The 18716-nt window shown below is 39.8% G+C and overlaps 1 pseudogene; it reads left to right on the top strand.

The window, feature by feature from the left end:
* The first annotated feature begins 1761 nt into the window (after nt 1–1761).
* On the top strand, nt 1762–1880 carry LOC112485598 (annotated as a pseudogene).
* Nucleotides 1881–18716: the final 16836 nt, after the last annotated feature.

Genomic DNA, 18716 nt, shown 5'->3' on the forward strand with positions numbered 1-18716 from the left:
TATATGAAATTGCAAAGGATCTAGAGTAGCCAAAACTGTCTTGAAAAAAAAAAAACCAAATTAGATGACTTATGTCACAAAATTTCAAAACTGTGATTTTCAGATGGTAACCAGTCTACAAAGGTGTCCCCCAGTGATCTCCACTTCCTGCATTAGTTCCTTGTGTAGTCTATTCCTACATGGTATCAGAGTTGGTTGGTGTGGTCAATAGAATATGGCAGAAGTGGTGACAAGCTGCTTTGTAGATTAAGTTGTAAAAGACATTGGTGACTCTCTCTCTCTCTCTCTCTCTCTCTCTCTCTCTGTTTTCTCACTTGCTCTGAGGAAAGCCAGTCACTCTGTTATGAACAGTTTTATGAAGAGGACTACATGGTGAAGAACTAAAGCCTATGGCCAACGGTCAGCAAAAAAGTGAAGTCTCTGGCAACAGCTCCCTTAGTGACCTTGGGGGTAGACTCTCCAGCCCCAGTCATGCCTTCAGATGACCACAACCCTGACCCATAGCTTGACTGCAACCTCATGAGAGACCTTGAGGCAAAACCACCCAGCTTAGTTTCTCTCCGAGTCCTGACTCTCAGAAACGGTGTGAAAATAATGTGTTTGTTGTTTTATATTACTACATTCGGGGGTAATTTGATATGCAGAATAGATAATGAATATAAAGACTTACTTTTAACTTATAGTAATCAAGATAGTGTGGTATTGATGTAAGAATTGACAAATAGATCAATGGAACACAACAGAATCCAGAAATAGATCTACACATACATATATATAGTCAATTGACTTTTGACAAGGCACAGTGTAATTCGAAGATGAGATAGTCTTTCCAAAAAATGGTGCTAGAAGAGCCTTTGTCATACCAACCACCAAAAGTATTTCAAGGCAGAACATAGAGAACATTGTGGGATAGGCAAAGATTTCTTAAATACGATGATGGATGAATGGATAAAGAAGATGTAATACACACACACACACACACACACACACACACACACACACACACAAATACCATAGTATATTAGTATATTATTTGGCCATGAGAAAGAAGGAAATACTGTTATTTGTGACAACATGAATGACTGAGGGCACTATGTTAAGTGAAATAAGTCAGAGAAAAATAAACACTGTGTGATATTACTTATATAAAAGATTTTTAAAAGTTGAATTTATAGGAACAGAGAGTAGAATAATGATTACCAGAGACTGGGAAATGGGGAGATGTTGGTCAAAAGGTACAAGCTTTCAGCTATAAGATGAATAAGTTCTGGGTTTCTAATGCACAGCATGGTGACTATAGTTAACAATACTGTCTTCTATACTTGAAAGTTGTTAAGAGAGTAGATTTTAAATGTTCTCACCACAAAAAAGAAATGGTAATTATGTAAGGTGATGAAGGTACTAGCTAACCTTACTGTGGTAATCATTTCGAAATATATAAGCATATCAAATTACCATGTTGTACACCTTAAACTTACATAATATTATGTCAATTATATTTCAAAAAAGCCACGAAAAAACACATATGTCCACAAAAAGACTTGTTCAAGAATGTTTATAACAACTTTATCATAATGGCAAAAACCTGGTAATAAACCAAATGTTTCTCAACAATTGAATGGATAAACAAATTACGATGTATTCATGCAAAAGAACTACTCAGAAGTAAAAAGAACACACTACTGATATATACAACAACATGGATGAATCTCGAAAACATTATTTTGCATCAAAGAAGCTAAACACAAAAGTGTACATACAGTCTACAGCCATGCCACCCTGAACAAGCCCGATCCTATCTGATCTCAAAAGCTAAGCAGGGTCAGGCCTGGTTAGTACTTGGATGGGAGACCACCTAGGAAGACCAGGTGATGTAGGTGTAAAAAAATAAAAAATAAGAGATTGTAAGCTGACAAAGTCCTTGCAATCTGTGAGGTCAACCAAGGGTCACCTTGTTTAAAATAAATAAACAAATAAATAAATAAATAATAAAAATTGAATAATTTTTTTAAAAAAGCTTACATACAGTATAATTCCATTTATATGGAAATCTACAGGCAAAAATAAGCTATAGTGATAAAGTCAGAAGAGCAATTGCCTCTAAATGAGGGGTGATTGATGGAAGGGGACTGGAAAAAACATCCTGGAGGATAAAAAAGTTCTCTATATTAATAAGGGTGCATACATTTCTTCAAAAACTCATTCAATTGGACACTTAGAATCTGAGTATTTTATTGCACGTAAGTATCCATATAAAAATAATTTAAATGCTTTAGACAGGGCATGCACTTTCTAGGTCCTGGCTATTTATAGTGTTGCAGATATGTTAGTTAATTTATACTGGTCCTGAAAGAGACCTAGAAATCAGGGAGAGGGTTGTGAAAGAGATCCTTAGAGGAGAAGGAGAGAGTTGACAAGGTAGCCCCTCAAATGGAAAAGAAACACAAATAAAAAACGTTGAATATTCACTTGGCATTGGGTCTTATACTGCCTTGGACTCTTCCCCTTTCCATATGTCGTCTCTTTAAAATGAGAATTCAACTCTTCAAGGGTAGTGATGTGTCTTATAAGCGTTTGCATTTCACAAAGCTCCTAGCACGATCTTATATAGACAGAGTTTGGTAAATATCAAAGAAAGAGAAAGAGAGAGAAAGAGGGTTGTGATTTAGAATATTTTCCAATGAGTTTTACCTGTCTTTCCTGGAATGGCTGAGTACAAAGTATCTGAGAACCAAAACGAGTCTATATTTCCCAGAGTCTAGCACAGTATCCAGCATATAGAATAATAATAGATTTTCATTGATTAACTATAGTGTACACTCCAGAGAAAAATAAAGGATTTCTTCTCAAAGCCCTATTGTCTCTCCTCCTCCACCACCCTCCCCCTCAACCTCCCAGCAATGGAAATCTTTAAATATGCTTTTTGTTGTTTTACAGCCGTTTGCATTTAAATTGGGCGTGTCACTATCACATTTTATTAGCTATTCCTCATACCAGCCCTGTGAGGTTAGCTGTTATCTGCATTTTACAGGCAAGGGCACTGAGAGGTGAAGCAACTTGCCCCGTTCGGGATCCCACAAGGAGCTGCTGGAAGAAATGAGATTTAAGCGCACAGCTTCCATCTTTCCAGCTTTTCCGCTGGTCCACAGAGCTGTGTAACTTTGAACACGATGATGAAAAGTGAATTTTCTATACTCAACTCTGAAGATCATTTCAAAGGCATTAATTCCAGAAGAAAGAGTTTGAATCGTAATTCTTTGGCCTGATTATTTTTCCTGAGGAGATTTTTCATATTTTTGACTGGGCTGCCTAGAGCCAAGATCTTTGAAATGACTCGCTCTGTCCAGAGATTGGGCACCATTATGTCCTGCTCAATAACCCACCTCTCAGAAGTCTCCTTTCAGCAGCCTCGCAGTAGAGCCCACCCATATACCATAACCTCTAAACATTCTTTTAATTGCAGCGAAATAATTTTACAAAGTTGGAAAAGTATTTAGGGCTTATCTAATTTAGAAAAATTTAGTATGGTCCATGAACTTCCCTAAATGTAAAATGTATGCGAAATTGTGGGTACAATGTGTATATACAGCTTTGTATATTTTTTTCCTGAGAAAGTCAAGCTTTCAGACAGTTCTCCTTAAAAAGCGGATTGGGAAATTAAAGCTCAGACAGTTTAAGGAACTTGCCTTCAGCCTCACACAGCCAGGCAACAACTATACTAGACCCAGAATCTCAGTTCTGCATTAAGACAGCAGGACTGACTGTAATCTTGGGTCCAGAACACACATTTAGTTTGAAGAATTATGCCCACAGGCTCTTTAACTCATAGACTTCTTTCTAAAGAATTAGTTTCCCTAAAATGGTATTCTTCCTCAAGATAAAACCACTAGCCTGGCCTGGCCTTTACTTCATCTACATAAATTGGCTCCCTTGGAGGACACTTGGCTGAGGAAACTCAGCTTTCTGTGCCCTTCCCTTATTGGCAGACAGGAGCCTCAGCAGTTCCCAGGATTCCCAGTTCTGATAACTCAGCCCACTGTGATTTGCAATACTATTATTGCATCACCCATTAACTCCCGAGGTGATTCTGGCTGATTCAATTAAAACAAGTGGCTTTCAACCTTGGCTCTACTTTAGATTTACCCCGGGGAGCTTTTAAAAATCCCCATGCCCGTGGCCAGGCCTCGCCCTGGACCAATTAACTCCAAATCTCTGGAGGAAGAGCTCAGTCAAGAGTATTTTTTGAAGCTCCTCAAATGATTGTAATATGCAGCCAAAGTTGAAAACCACTAATAGAAGCAAGAGAAAAAAATTCATATTGATTAGATACCTATTATATATGGGTGTTTTACATCTGCTAGCCCATTTACTCCTCCCTGACTTAGAGGAGCTGTATAACTTCTCTAAACATCACACAGCTGGAAAGTGGCAGAGTCCAGCTTTAAATCCAGGTCATTAGAATTCCTGAGGCATGCTTTCATCACAGGAACAGATGGTTTCTTGAAAGCTATCTGTAAAATATAGATTAAGTGATGATTAAATGAGGTGACATCCATTAAGCACCTTGCACACAGTAGGTGGGCCTGAATAATCTCTATGTCTCCATTTCTCAGCCTGTTCTTTTATCTAGAATGCTCCTCCTGGCCCATGCTATGACATGACACCAAGACTTTAGGGAACTTTGTGTTAACCCCAGCAGCTATGCAGTTATAATAATACTTTCTTTACATGCTAACCACGTTACATTGTAATATTATATGGGGATGTTAGGTTTTAGGGAACTTAAATTGATGGAATATATAACTGAAAATACATCCTATCTATATAACGTGTATTTTATAGATACTTATAGTTTTATATATTTTAATGTTCTGTAGCCATTACTTTTCTCTTGTCATTATTGGATGGGGTGATTCTCCATTTAACTGATAGGAAAGTTGCCATTGGTGGCATTGACCTGCCATGCAGTTGAAACTCAATGTAACCAGATCATCCGTCCATCCATCACTGTCTTTACAGGACTAGATCTGGAGGCTGTGCCTTAGTAATTCTGAAAACTTTTCCTTTCTTCTAATCTATTTGCAAGGCTTATGAATCACTCAGAGAATTTTTTCTGAATTGGTGGCATGTAGTCAAATATGGCGTAGATCAGGGCAGGGGTTTTAAGACAAGGTTCTTCCTCAGGGTGGGACCAGTGTTGGCATCTGCCAAGGAGGAGAGGCAATGATCTTGTCCAGAAGGACTCCATGTGCTGACAATCACTGAAGGGTTTGACCAAAGCAACAACAGTAATAATAGCTAATGTATATAGCAGCCACTTAGGCCAGACACTGTCCTAGGTGCTTTGCAGTAAGTAATAAAGCCAGGAGTCACACCCAGACTCTATATCCAGAGTCCGGTTTCTGACTCCAGTGCTATACTTTGAGAGCCACCAGCTGGGGGAACTTTCACTGAAGGAGTGAGGTTCTGCATCATTCTCAGAGGAGGAGGGAATGAGACATGTGACTGGTCATGCCCATGCCCCTATTCTTCTTTTGTCCCCCTAATCCTCCAAATCACTTTCCACCAACTCCTTGTGAGAGAGAAGGAACCGCAGGAGTCAGAGATAATCCTTGCTGAAGGGAAGAGAGGGGAGGGACCGAACATCTGTCTCTTATTCTCTTACTCATCAAGCATGCATTGAGTGTCATCTATGTGTCTTGGATGGGGTGGGAGCTCTGTTCAGATCCAGACTGACAGGGGCTCTGTCTTTCTCAAAACAGGGATTCTGAGGATATCCTGTTCATTGACACTGATCTGGTGAAAGAGGGAACGGCATGGAGGAATGCATGTGAGAGGTTGTTATGGGTCAGGCCCGGAAGTCGTGTCATCACTTCTGCTCACATTCCATCAGCTAGAACTCCATCCTATGGCCATACCATAGAGCAAGGGGGTTTGCGAAATGTGTCCAGCTGTCCACTCAAGAAGAAGAAATAGGTTTTTTCCTTCCCTTTTCTTTCTTTTGTTTGTTTGGTTTCTGTAGTTTGTTATTGTTTTATGGTCAGTGAGTTGAGGGCTGAGTTGCTGATGGAAAAAAGAATAAGATGAGTCTTCCTGAGTGGTCCCTGTGCATTAATGGAATAATGGTTCTAAGTGTGAAAACAATAATAACTCATTTTTATTAATTACTTACTATGTACCAAACTGTACTAAGCCTTCTCCTGACCTGGTTGCATTTAATCCTGTAGCAGCCTTGCACGAGGGTTGTAAAGTTAGTTGCAGGATGATACAGTTCTGCTCTTCTAAAGGTAATAAAGAGCAAATGTGCTCACATAGGTCCAATATCCACCCTTCGTTCTCTTGCTGTGTCCCTGAGGTTGACATTCCTTGAATGATTCATCCAGGTTTTCTTGTCCTCTGGCTTCTGGTTGGATTTGGCCAATGGAAGTCATCATCAGGAGATGAAAATTAGGTGTATTATTGCGTCCTGGCTGCTCTGCATTTTGGCAGTGGCCGTGCACCCCTATCAATGGCCAGAGCCCCTGTCAGGAGCCCAGTCTCATGGCTATAGACATCGGGTCCCTCTTTCTGCCCCTTCAGATCTGGGATGACCATGGCATCCTGCTCTCAACTAGTCCCTTGGTGCTTCCCCAGCCTTGAATGGTCCCTTAACGCTCCCCACACCCTGTAAACAGTTCCTTCCACAAACTCTCTTCAGTTATCCCATGGAGAATGCCATCTCTTTCCTATTGGATCCCGTTGGACTTGAGAACTTACACAGTACCCCACCTCTCTCTCTTTTTTTTGAAGCTTTATTTACTATAATGTCTGCTTTGGAGTCAATAAGACCTAGTTATGAAGCCCAGTTTGATCACTTACTAGTTGTGTTATCTTGAGTAGGTTACTTAACCTATCTGAGCTGTAGTTTACTTATCCATGAAAAAAATAATGGATTTGTGAAGATTAAAAGAAGTAACATATGCAAACTACCTACCACAATGTTTGGCACATAATAGATGACTAATAGAATTAGAAATGGTAAATGATATCATGGAAATATGTCAAACTCAATAATTAAATTATTAAATTAATCTCTATTTTACCTAGTAAGTTGACAGACGTTTTTAAAAAGGTGAATTCCCAGTGTTAACAATAATGTGAGGAAGAAGCACACACTGCAAGGAAAAGTATAAAATTTGGTAATATCCTTCTCAAAGGCATTTTATCTGTAGGTATATAAAGCCTAAAAGATGTACATTTCCTTTGATCCAGAAGTTCATGTCAATTTTAGGACTTTACCCTCAGAAATAATTCCAAAGAAATAATCATGCAAAGATGCATCTACAAACATGTTCCCACTATCATTGTTTGCAACAGCTAAAAATGGGAAGTAACAAATTTCCAACAAGAGGGAATTGGTGAAACAAACTTTGAAACATCCAAACAGTGATAGATGAATAGGATTGATATTGAAAGATGGTCATAACACATTGGTGAGTAAAAGAATCAGTTTCAAAAGAGTGCTTATAGGGCATTATTTTATATTTTGAACAACTTTAAAGAGGAAAACTTGAAGAGCTGTATATTGAAATATGAATTTTGGTTATTTCTAGATTGCAAAATTACAAGTGAAACTTTTTCTCTCTTTTTTATCCCTGTATTTTTCTAACTTTTCTACATGAACATTGTATATGGAACATTGCACAGAAAAGATTGTCTCTGGCTGCAGGTTAGCAGTTTACAGGGCCAGAATCAATGTCTGAAATGTGCATGGCTTTTTCTTCACCTCCCGACTGTGGCCACTGCACCTCCAAGCATTACATACACATTCAGAGAAGAAAGGGAGTCAGAAAGGCCCAGTGCCTATCTCAGGAAAACAAGCACGCTCCCAGGAGCTGCATGACAGACTTAGGCCTAATTGGCCAGATTTGTGTCACTTGACCATCCCCAGCTGGGAAGTGGAAAGGAGGAGGGTGTCAGGATATGGGATTGAGTCAGCCCCTTTTACACTGTTTGCCACAAACACATATTACTTTTGTAATGAAAAATAATAATAATAAAATTTATTGAATTAAAGTAATCAAGGAAAAAGAAACAAGTTATTTCTTTTTTTCTTGATTTCTTTAATGCTTTCCTCCCTCTGCCACCCTCCCACCTATGATTCAGGCCGCAGCAGCCAGCAAATTCATGGTCGCTGAGCAAGGGTGTGAGGAAGAATGAAGAAACCTGAGAGGAGGCTGCACCCTCCTAGGTGGTGGGAGTAGAGAGATGGGCAGAGTGCCAAAGGCCTGGGGAATCGGCCTGTTGCTTGTTCAGCCAACCTCGTCTAGGCCCCTCTGGTCTGAGGTTGTGGCTACGCAAAGCTTATCAACAGAGACTTTTGAAATTTCAATACTTCTTGCCCTGCTGTTATTTTACAGCGTGTACAGGACTGGCACTGGCATTTCATCCAGTTTGCTTTGTTCTCATCGGGGCTACCCAAATAAAGAACATGCCCATGATACATATGAGGGAATGGACTAGGAGGCCTAGGTTCAAATCCTGGCTGTGCCATTTACCTCTTACGTGACCTTGGACCAGGTACTGAAGCACTCTGTGTTTCTGCCTCCTCAACTGTAAAACGGGAATAATAATAGCATATACTTCATGGTGTTGTTATAAAAGATTAGATGAGTCAGTATTTGTCAAGTGCTTAGAATATGCCTGTCACATGGTAAGTGCTATGTAAGTATTGTTTAAAAAATAAATAAGTATAAGAAAGGCAGAAACAGTCATAGGTGTCTGGGCTCTATTTATTTAGGTCACATTTTACTTGACATAAACCTGAGAAATCTAAGCTATAAAGAAGGGCCGAATTTTCTTTTGTTCCCTGCCAGCTGCCCCACACAGTCTCAATGGTGAAAAGGAAGGAAAACCCACAGGAAGTAAAAGCCACGAAACACTTCCTGGGTGGCAGAGACTCCCCAAGAGCTTTATGTGTAGCAAGCAGCTCATTTAAACCTTATGACGTAGGTCCTATCACTGCCCTCATTTTACAGATGGGGAAACTGAGGACCAGAGGGGTGAAGTAAACTTGACCGCCGTCCCACTCCTGTGAATGGTGGAGCTGGGATCTGACTCAAGGATATGTGACTCCCAAGCCTGCATATTCCACATTGAGAATGATGGTTACACAAGGGACCTTCCCTGTACGCGATCCTTAAATGTTAACATGTACATCAGTCCCTAGCTTAAAGATACTTAAGGAGTTTTTATTTAAAAGGTCTTATAACAAATCCTTCTATAAAATGCTTTATTTCTCTATATTTAATTTGGCAAGTTTGAGTTTTCACATAGTGTGTTTTCTTACAATATGGTACATCTGTTCAGCTCAAAAAATAAATTTCAGGCCTGAAACTTAACTAAATTTTGGGGGAGAGGTTACTTTTTTTTTCTTTTTTCTTCTTTTATTGGAGTATGAAATACAGGATCTCTCTGTGTGTCCTAAAATAGCCAAAGCTCAGTAAGTCCTTCCTAGCAATAAATGATTGTTTTGTTGCCAATTTTGGGTATATTGTCTTGTAGCTCAGAACCTGACTTAGGCCAGCTGAAATGATCAATTATTAACATTATGACTATCTCACGGGTTCAAATTCCTCCATGAGCAGCAGCAGAATTCCTTTCTGCTCTCTGCCTTGTCCATGCCACCTTTGCAAATGCCGATTCCAAAGACATACAACCAGACATTGCTCAGTGGTTTTATTTGTGACTAGGATCAAGTTCAAGCAAAGTGTCAATGTTCCAGGAGACTTCCCTGTTCTTTCCCTTTAAGAAAAAAAAAGTCACTCAGCCCCACCCAACCCCACCCTGAGCTTCTAAAGTTCTGGAGTCAGTGGTGCAAGAGATAGAGCCAAGATAAAAAGAAATGAAAACAAAATGGGCTCTTTTTTTTCTTTTTTTTCTTTTGGAAACTTTTGTTCCCAGCTTTTATACCTTCCCACCCTTAGTTTCAGGGTCCCAGGATCTGACCTGGTGCCACCACCAGCCCCAGTGGGTACCTCTCCCCGGGCCTGGGCTGGTCCTGGGCTGGTCCTAAGCAGGCTGAGGGCTATTCCAGGTCAGCCCCCATCCCCCACCAAAGGAAAATTAACCCTTTTAGAAAAAGATAAGTGCAAGCCTCCAACAGCCCCCGGTGCTAATCTTTCACCTTTTATGCTTTTGAATTCATAATAGTTCTCAATCTGCCAGGGGGTTAGAGGTTGCAAATAGCCAAGAAGCAGCTGCAAGGAAGCTCTGAAGTGCCTATCGTGTGGGTAGGGCCAGGCGGTAGGCAGGAGGGACCCAGAGAGATTAGGTGAAACATTAGCCATGGCCTCTTGGATTCAGTCCAGTGTCTTTCAATTATTTCTTTATGTGCTTTTGGTCCTGGGCTTACTTGGCATGGGACAGGCATCCATTAGAAGATTTCACAATGATTTGCCATGTTACAGTTCTAAACAGATGTGAACTCGTCACCAAAGGAAATTTATGTTTTACCATCTTTTCTTCTACCTCTCCCTGGGGAGCTGCAGGGAAAAGCACTCCAAGTGAATTAATCAAAATGACTAGGTAATGCTCTAAAAATAATAAACGTTGTTATAAGTCTGGATCTCTTTCAAGTTTGAGCTCATTTTGTGAGCTTGAAGATCTATACGTCAAAAAGCATGTATATATTTTTTTATTAGAGTGGACTATTGCATAGGAACAGATAAGTTATGAAGACACATAGTCCAATTACTTTCGTAATACTAGACTGCATTTTAACTAAGTTAACTAAGTAACTTGGCCAAGGAGAGAGCAAAGGGTAGGTGCCTTAATGATTCCTTAACTTGCCTTCATAAGCCAGCTATGCAAATTAGGACAGACTACAAGTTTTGGGCTCTGACATTAAAGCTGGACAGAAACTGAGGTGCAAAGTCAGAATTATAACAAAAAAGAGGAAGTTTACATTGTATGTCCTTGCCTACTAACAAAGATGTGTTAATGCTAGACAAAGATAGAGGAAATAGAATATTTTGAAAAGTTATTCAAAAAAGTTAGTGGATAATAAAAAAAATAAAAAACAAGCAAGATGGCAACTATTATTATCATATTTTCAAAATACCTTCCCAGAGATTGGTTCCGAAAGAACATTTTTACATGAAAAGAAACTTATAAATGAGTTCTGGGTTCTCAAGGCCTTCTTCCACCCTTGGAATGAGATTGGATAAACCTCAGGGTGAAGTTGAGAAGGGAAATCGGTATTAGAGAAAAGGAAAGCTCTGATGATCAGGGTAGATTCTTTTCTTATTTAAACTGATCTAGTTCTTTGATTTTCCGTTGGCCTCTTTCTCTAGTATATGTCCCAAATACCCAAGAGCAAGGTGTTTTCTACAGATCTGGATCCAAACCATCCATAGCCCTCGATGACAATTTATCCAGGTCAGACAGGGCGCCAGGCCAGCGGGACTGTGAGAAACACAGAAGCCATGGCTGCCTGACTTCATCGTGCATGCCCTTTGTCTCCAAATCTGAGTCCTGCTGTTATTAGGCTAAATCACAAGGATATTTTCAACCCAAGAAATCTCATCTGGCCTCTGGGTGTTTCTTAGATAATTCCCACGTCTTCATTCTCCAAAAATGGCTGATTTCAGTGTTACTAATCCCAACCTCCTTTAGCCAACCTCCATTAATCATGGCTGGCAGGAAAGACTAGAGGGTCATGGGTAATTGAATTCCAGCCAACCTTCAAGCCTAATTTAAGTCAACCCTTTGACGTCTTTCCTGACCAAATCTGCTACCAGAGCGAGTAAATAAATATTGTTTTTAAATTAAAAGAAACCTTTTTTGAATGCCTACTATGTGTTAGCTTTGTAAGAGATGCATCCATTATCCCACTTCATTCATTCATTTATTCATTCATTCTGTCAACTCTTCCATCAGACACAAGGATTAAGAGAGAGTGGAGATGAGTGTAAAGGTCATCTCAGGGTCAGTCCAGTGGGAGAAATGTGTGCTCTGAGGACACTCTGACTTCCTATCTTTGAAAGAAGATACATCTGTAGCACTGACCGAAAGCTTGAGGCCCCTGGCATACAGGAAAATGGAATGAGAAATACTTCCCTTCTCTCCAAGAAAAACCACGTAGGATCTTTGGAGGTCAAAGACTTCCACTGAAGTCCTCCCTCCACCATATTTGACTTGCAGAGTTGGGTGCCCTATTTAATCTCTCTGGGCCTCAGTCCTCATCTGTGATAAGGAACAGAGTGTGTACTTGGGACAGTAACAACGCCGACCTGGCAAAGCTATTGTTAGGATTTGGGGATTAAGAGGTAACATGGAAGGAAGTGCTTGTAAACTGTAGGCTCCTCACACGTTGGAGAGTATTGCTAATTACTTTCACACACTCTCTGTTAAAACTGCCAACCAGCCACAAAACCAGTAAAAGACAGAGCTTCAGATCAAAGGCCTAGAAGAGCCTTTGATTAATTTTAAATAATGGAAATTTAGGTGGAATTTCTCGTGAAATGTGCTTCTTCTATTTCTTTTGGTAATCTCTCTCTGGGTCACCATCATGTCTGCTGTGTGTATATATGATCTGGGTTTTGTTGCCAGAACGCTCTTCTGGCATTTTCAAAGTCTCCAGAGGCCACCCCATATTCCTCTTCCTATTTCTCATCCTCAAACAGTTAGAAACTAGCTCAGCAGTGACTAGTGATATTCAGTTATCATCACCCTCAAATCCATAATAAAGCTAGCACTGAATTGCTACAGATAACATTCTTGGCAGCAATACACTTTTAGGAAAGATGAGTCAAAGATGTGCTGAGGTTTGTTCAGGAAAAAAAAAAAATAATGTGCTTGAATAATTTACTTTCTCTTTTTAATTCCAAAATGATATGAGGTCCCTAAGATTACATAAGCAGCCAGGGGACCCCAAGCAGCCCAGTGAGGCTGGGTTTAAGTGGTGATGTTAATGGAATTATCTGTTGGTGCTGGATAACTGTCTGCTGTGGAGAGATAATTACCCAGGCAAAGATGAGGTATCATTGAAGATAAACACTGAAGCAGAGACCTCAATGTTTATTTTTCATGCAACAGCGTAATCTTTTCCACTGTTCAACATCATCAGCATCACTGCTAACCCCAGGTCATACAATTTTATTTAAAAAAAAAAAAGAAAGAAAGAAAAATTAAATAACCTGAACATACGTGCAATTGTAAACAAAGTTGCAGGAGAAGTGGGTCAGATGTTTTTGCTGCTGCTCCAAACAAGTTCCTCTTTACCGCATCTTTCTCCCTTGTATGACAAAAATGAGAGCAACATTCATTGGATGTTTGCTGTGGGTCATGCCCTATGTTAAGCATTTTGTATACATTGGTCTAGTTTATCTTCTTAGACAACAATTCCATGAGTTAAGTACTAGTAGAGGAAACAAGGTGTCAGAGAAGTTTAATAACTATGCCAAGGTCACATGACTGGTGAACACTGGAGTGAGGGTTTCGACCCTAGCAGACCAGCTCCAGCTGCTCGCAGAAAATCACCAGAACATGCACGTTCCTCCATCTTGAGTCTGGTCTTCTTGACTTTGCAGATGAGTTCAGGCAGTTTTACTATGTCTTCAGCTGCCCTGCCTGCTATCTTGGAAAAGCTGCCAAATCTTCCATCCGGTCCTCGGTCCAGGTCTGTATTTCTGTTTTATTGAGAAAATATTTGCACTCAACCCATGTGGTCAGGCCCGAGCTTTGTAACCCACCCCTGAAGGCCTTCGCATTGGCCAAGTTCCCTGCCTTCTTCAGCCAATCTGTAAGCAATCACTGCCTCCTCTCTAGGTTTTTTCCTGCAAAACTTATTATAAAATAGGATACAGAAAACCTGAAAAAATAGGATACAGAAAACCTGAAAAAATATTACAGCACACATCTGTCTAGCCTCCACCAAATTCAATAATTGTTGACATTTTGCCATATTTGATTTACTAATCTGTCAATCTTTCTATCAATTTTTCTTTCTGAACCATGGGAAAGTTATAGAAATCATGACACTTCAGCCCTAAGTTCTTCATTCAACATGCATCTCCTAAAAATATGGAGGACTTCTTATGTGACCACATTACCATGATCAGATCTGAGAAAATTAACTCTAATTCCTTAATACCATCTATTATCTAGTCAAATAGTAAATTTCTTAACCACTCTCAAATATCTTTTATAGCTGTTTTTTTTTTTCTAAAATCAAACTTCATGCACTGTGTTGGTAGTTATGCCTCTTTAGTCACTCATAATCTAGAGCAGCTCTCCTCCCCGTCCTATTTTTCTCCACATTTCGGTTTTAAAGCATCTCTCTAGTTTTTGGATAGTCGAATTGCTTCCTATTCCTAAGGGGTTCCACTGGTTTCTACCTTCAGTTCTCAGCCAGCTGTTAGTAAGATGGCAGAAATTCTAGAATTTCTATATGGGAGGGGCTCGAGAAGGGGTGCAATCTGGTTATAAGGAGTTGGGGGGGGTGGGTTGAGAGGACTTTTGCATAACAAAAACACTTTAAAAACAATTTAAATTGTTAATTTGCTTGACATGGCTACCGCCCTTACATAGAAGTCATCTGTACTATTGGAGAGGTGATAAATTCTAATGGTGAATGATACAAACTGAGCAAACTGCCTAGATTCAAACCTCAGCTTTGCTACTCATACACTATGTGACCTTGAACAAGTTACTTAACCTCTCTTTTTCTCAGTTGTATCATTTGTAAAATGGTGGTGATAATAATAATAGAATTGAATTCATAGAGTTGTGCTGAAATGAATTAATAAGCACAAACAGTGAGAATCTTGCCTGGAACAGCATATTATCCATAAATGGTAGCCATTGTCATTATCAATCTTCTTCTCTCACCTCCTATCAACTTCCTTCTCTAGTCATTTCCTGGAACTGGAGCATCCAGTATTCCTGGCTGCCTGATAGTTTTGTCCACTGCCTTTTACTTTATGTTCAATTTATTCTGTTTGACCTGGGGAACATCTAGTTTGCCCTCGACCTCATCCTCTTTCCTCTCTAATCCCTTATTGTTGTTGTTTTCCCAATCAAATTCTATTTAAAATATCCACTTAGGTCTCCTTCCTTCTATTATCTTGTATGTCTGGAATAAATTCCTCCCTTTTTGCACTGAGGCATATCATCTTTTGATTTAAGATGCAATTACATCTGTTGTTTCTAGTTCAGGAACATTTTCTTACTTAAGTGAATATTGAAGCTTCTTGGTTCCCATTCATTCCATCTGTCAGTTAGCCAGTCATTCAATGCATGTTTGGACTCAATGAGAAACTGGGCACTGGCTAGACAGTGGGATACAGCAGTGAACTAAATGTGGTGCTGGCTGTAGACAGATAACCAGCCAGTTACTAAGAGTAAATCTGAATTACAGTTAGGGATGGATTGAACCAGGTAGTTTTGAGATCTCCCTGTACCCTGACATATGAGATTCTAGGAGAGTGATTAAAAGAATGTTAATGAATTCCTTTCTCCAAGGTGGATTCTCCAATGTCCTGAAATTCTTACCATGAGAGTAGCTAGAATTGTTGCCCCTTTTCCTACAAGTCCCTCAGACATTTCTGGAATCATTGGAAGCTTTAGCTATTATTCTGCTTTCCATAAAAGTACATGCATTTTATTAGAGTAACTGTAATGTCACAACTTCCTCATCCAAAGAACAAGAATAATAATAGTACCTACGTTACAGGGTTGTTACAAACCTTAAGTGAGTTAACAGTAAAATGCTTAGAATGTAGCATAGATTTACATGTTGGATAAACAAGTAAAAATAAAGGTAGTCGAAAGATCATGATAGAGTCAGAAAAGAATATGATGCAAAGCAGGTGAGCTTTCGGGGAGGTTAAGGAGGCAACGGTGAGAAGCATGAGGCCTGCTTCAAGTAGCAGATGAAGCCAGAAGCACTTGAAGAAATTATGAAGAGGTGAGAGAAAAATTCAAAGATGAACTGACTGCTTTATAATTTTTTTGAAAAATGTGGCCTCATGTATTTCCTTTATTTTGAGTTCTGGACTCTGATCAACAGTTTTTAAACTCGAAGAGAGAAGCCCAGTACGAGAATACTTGGTCGGAAAAATAAGTTCTCAAAGGTAAACGTACTCATTTGTATTGCTGTATAACAAAGTGCCACATACTTAGTGATTTGAAACAACACATATTTGCAACCTCACAGACTATGTAGGTCAGGAGTCTGGGCACACCTTCGCTGGGTCTACCGAAAGGTTGCAATCAAGTTGCGGGCCAAGGCTGAGTTCTCATCGGGAGGCTCAAATGGGAAAAGGCCTGCTTCCAAGTTAATCCCACTCATTGGCATTATTCATTATTTTGCAGCTACAGAACTGACAGAAACTTGATTCTTTAAAACTAGCGAAGAGAGTCAGGCTCCAGAGCACATTTGCTAGCAAGATAGAGTCATATTTGATGTAATGTAATTGTAGGAGTTATATCCCATCAACTTTGCTGTGTATCATAATTGTGAAAGTGGTGTCCCATCACTTTTGCTATATTGTATTGGTCAGAGGCAAGTCACAGGTCCGAACTGTACTCAAGGACATATATTTACTTAAGGGTCTGAACACTAAGAGCAAGGGTTCATGGGAACCACCTTAGAGTCTGTTTATTATAGTGAACAGCTCTGAACTGTCTCTCCTTAAAGTACTTTCCACATGAGTAATCGAGGAAGCTGAAGACTTGGGAAGATATAAAATATGAAACTCATTGACCTAAAAATATTCATTCTATGTCTTTTGTTTCAACTGGAGATGGGTAACATAGCATTCTATAAATAATCCTTGGCCCAAGATAAATGTGGCATCTTCAGAGGTGTACCCTGGAGCATGTGTGTTATGTTTTCCTGGAAATTCAGTTCTGTGTTCCTGTGACTAAATTATTTTCTCCAGATTCTGTCTTTAGGAGCAAGGTGCCATATTCCCAAAACCATGTCATGATGGCCACAGTGGGGACATTTTCCATGTGAACTTGTACTAGCTCTTCTTATGTCTCTAATTACTATGTCTCCCCCAAGACCTAGCCAAGAGTCTCCACAGCTCTATAAAAATTTTAAGAAAATGCAAAGGGAAGCGGGCAGTTAAAAACTATTCTTTAAAAAAGTAATATTCATGTTATTAAAAACGAACATTGAAAGAGTTCCCTGTTGATGTTTGCATTTTTATCTTTTTGAACCTCTAAGGAGAGGTTCTATATTCTGTATTTCCTACATTCTCTTTATTCCAATTAATTATTATCTTAATTGTAAAGCAGCTGTAATATAAAATTTTCTTAGGAAAATGTTGTGCATTTAATGCATCTTCTTATCACTGCTCACAATGCACCTCATTTGAGATCACATCGAAACCTTGGAGAGGAAGGAAGGGAAGCGAAAGGAAGGGAAGGGAAGGGAAGAAGATTCTTTTTAGAGCACTTAATCCTTGGTCTCTTTCTCTTCCTCCGACTGGTTCCCTTCTCAGACTGACATTTAGAAACAAACAAACCATGACGGTCCACTGGAGAGTATAATAAGTGACTGGTAAGGAGTATGAGCTTCAATCACTCAAGGAACACTGCAGAAATTTCCATAAGGCTTGATTTTTTACGTAACTGCTTCATTAATCCAAGTATTCTTTCAAAGGGAACAAATGTTAAATTTTGTGTATGCGGTGAAGGTGGTGGTGGGGGAGAACACTGTTTAATGTGTGGTGTTCAGAGCCCATGCTCTTCCCCTCACCTGCTTAGCTTCTTGCCCTGCCCCCATTCTCTAAGGAAAGGAGAAGCTTTGCAGTCAATAGGACAGAGAAGATGACTGGAAAATAGAAGTACATTCCTTAGGGGGCTGGGGGCAGGAGAGTAGATAGGGCCAGAGATTGCATTTTGGGAATCGAGCTCTTCTTTGATAGGCAAGATGAAAGAGGAACTAAGGAGGGAAACAGAAAGCCCTTGAATGAGAGGGTTTTAGGGGCTAGGAATCGGGTGGCAGAGAAGCTAGAGGTTAAGGCAGGGTGAGGGACATAAGTGGAGTTGCTCTAGACCTTATATTGGATCCCCTTAAATGTTAGAGGAAATCGAATGAATGAAAAGTAGTGTTCGTATTTAGATCCCTCACCCCCCAGACATGTATCATTATGAAACCCTAGTGTGTATTTTCTGGGGCTGCCCCAACTGAAGTTCCACAAACAGTGGGTTTGAAACAACTGCAATGCCTTCTCTCACATTTGGAGGCTAGAAGTCCAAAGCAAGGTGTCAGCAGGGCCATGCTGCCTCTGAAAGTGACAAGGAAATTCTTCCTTGCCTCTTCCTAGCTTCTGGTGGTTGCCGAAAATCCTTGGCATTCCTTGGCTTGTAGACACATCACTTCCATTCTTTTCTCTGTCATCACATGTGTTCTGTCTGTGCGTGTGGTATGTGTGTTCCGTGTGTCATCTTTTCCTATAAGGACACCAGTCATATTGGTTTAGGAAGTACTAACCCACTATGACCTCATCTTAACTAATTATAGCAGCAAAGACCCTATTTCCAGATAAAGGAACATTCTGAGGTTTTGGGTGAACATGAATTTGGAGGCAGGACACTATTCAACCCAGTATAAGATGTAACAGAGAATCTGAAGCTGTCAGCCTCTCTAGTCCTTTCCTGCCAGCAGACCACACCTCAAACAATGTGCTGTACTTTTCTACTAATACTGTTTTCCAAACCGC

The sequence above is a fragment of the Pteropus alecto genome, unplaced genomic scaffold (genome assembly GCF_000325575.1).
Source record: "Pteropus alecto unplaced genomic scaffold, ASM32557v1 scaffold5, whole genome shotgun sequence".
Lineage (NCBI taxonomy): Eukaryota > Metazoa > Chordata > Mammalia > Chiroptera > Pteropodidae > Pteropus > Pteropus alecto.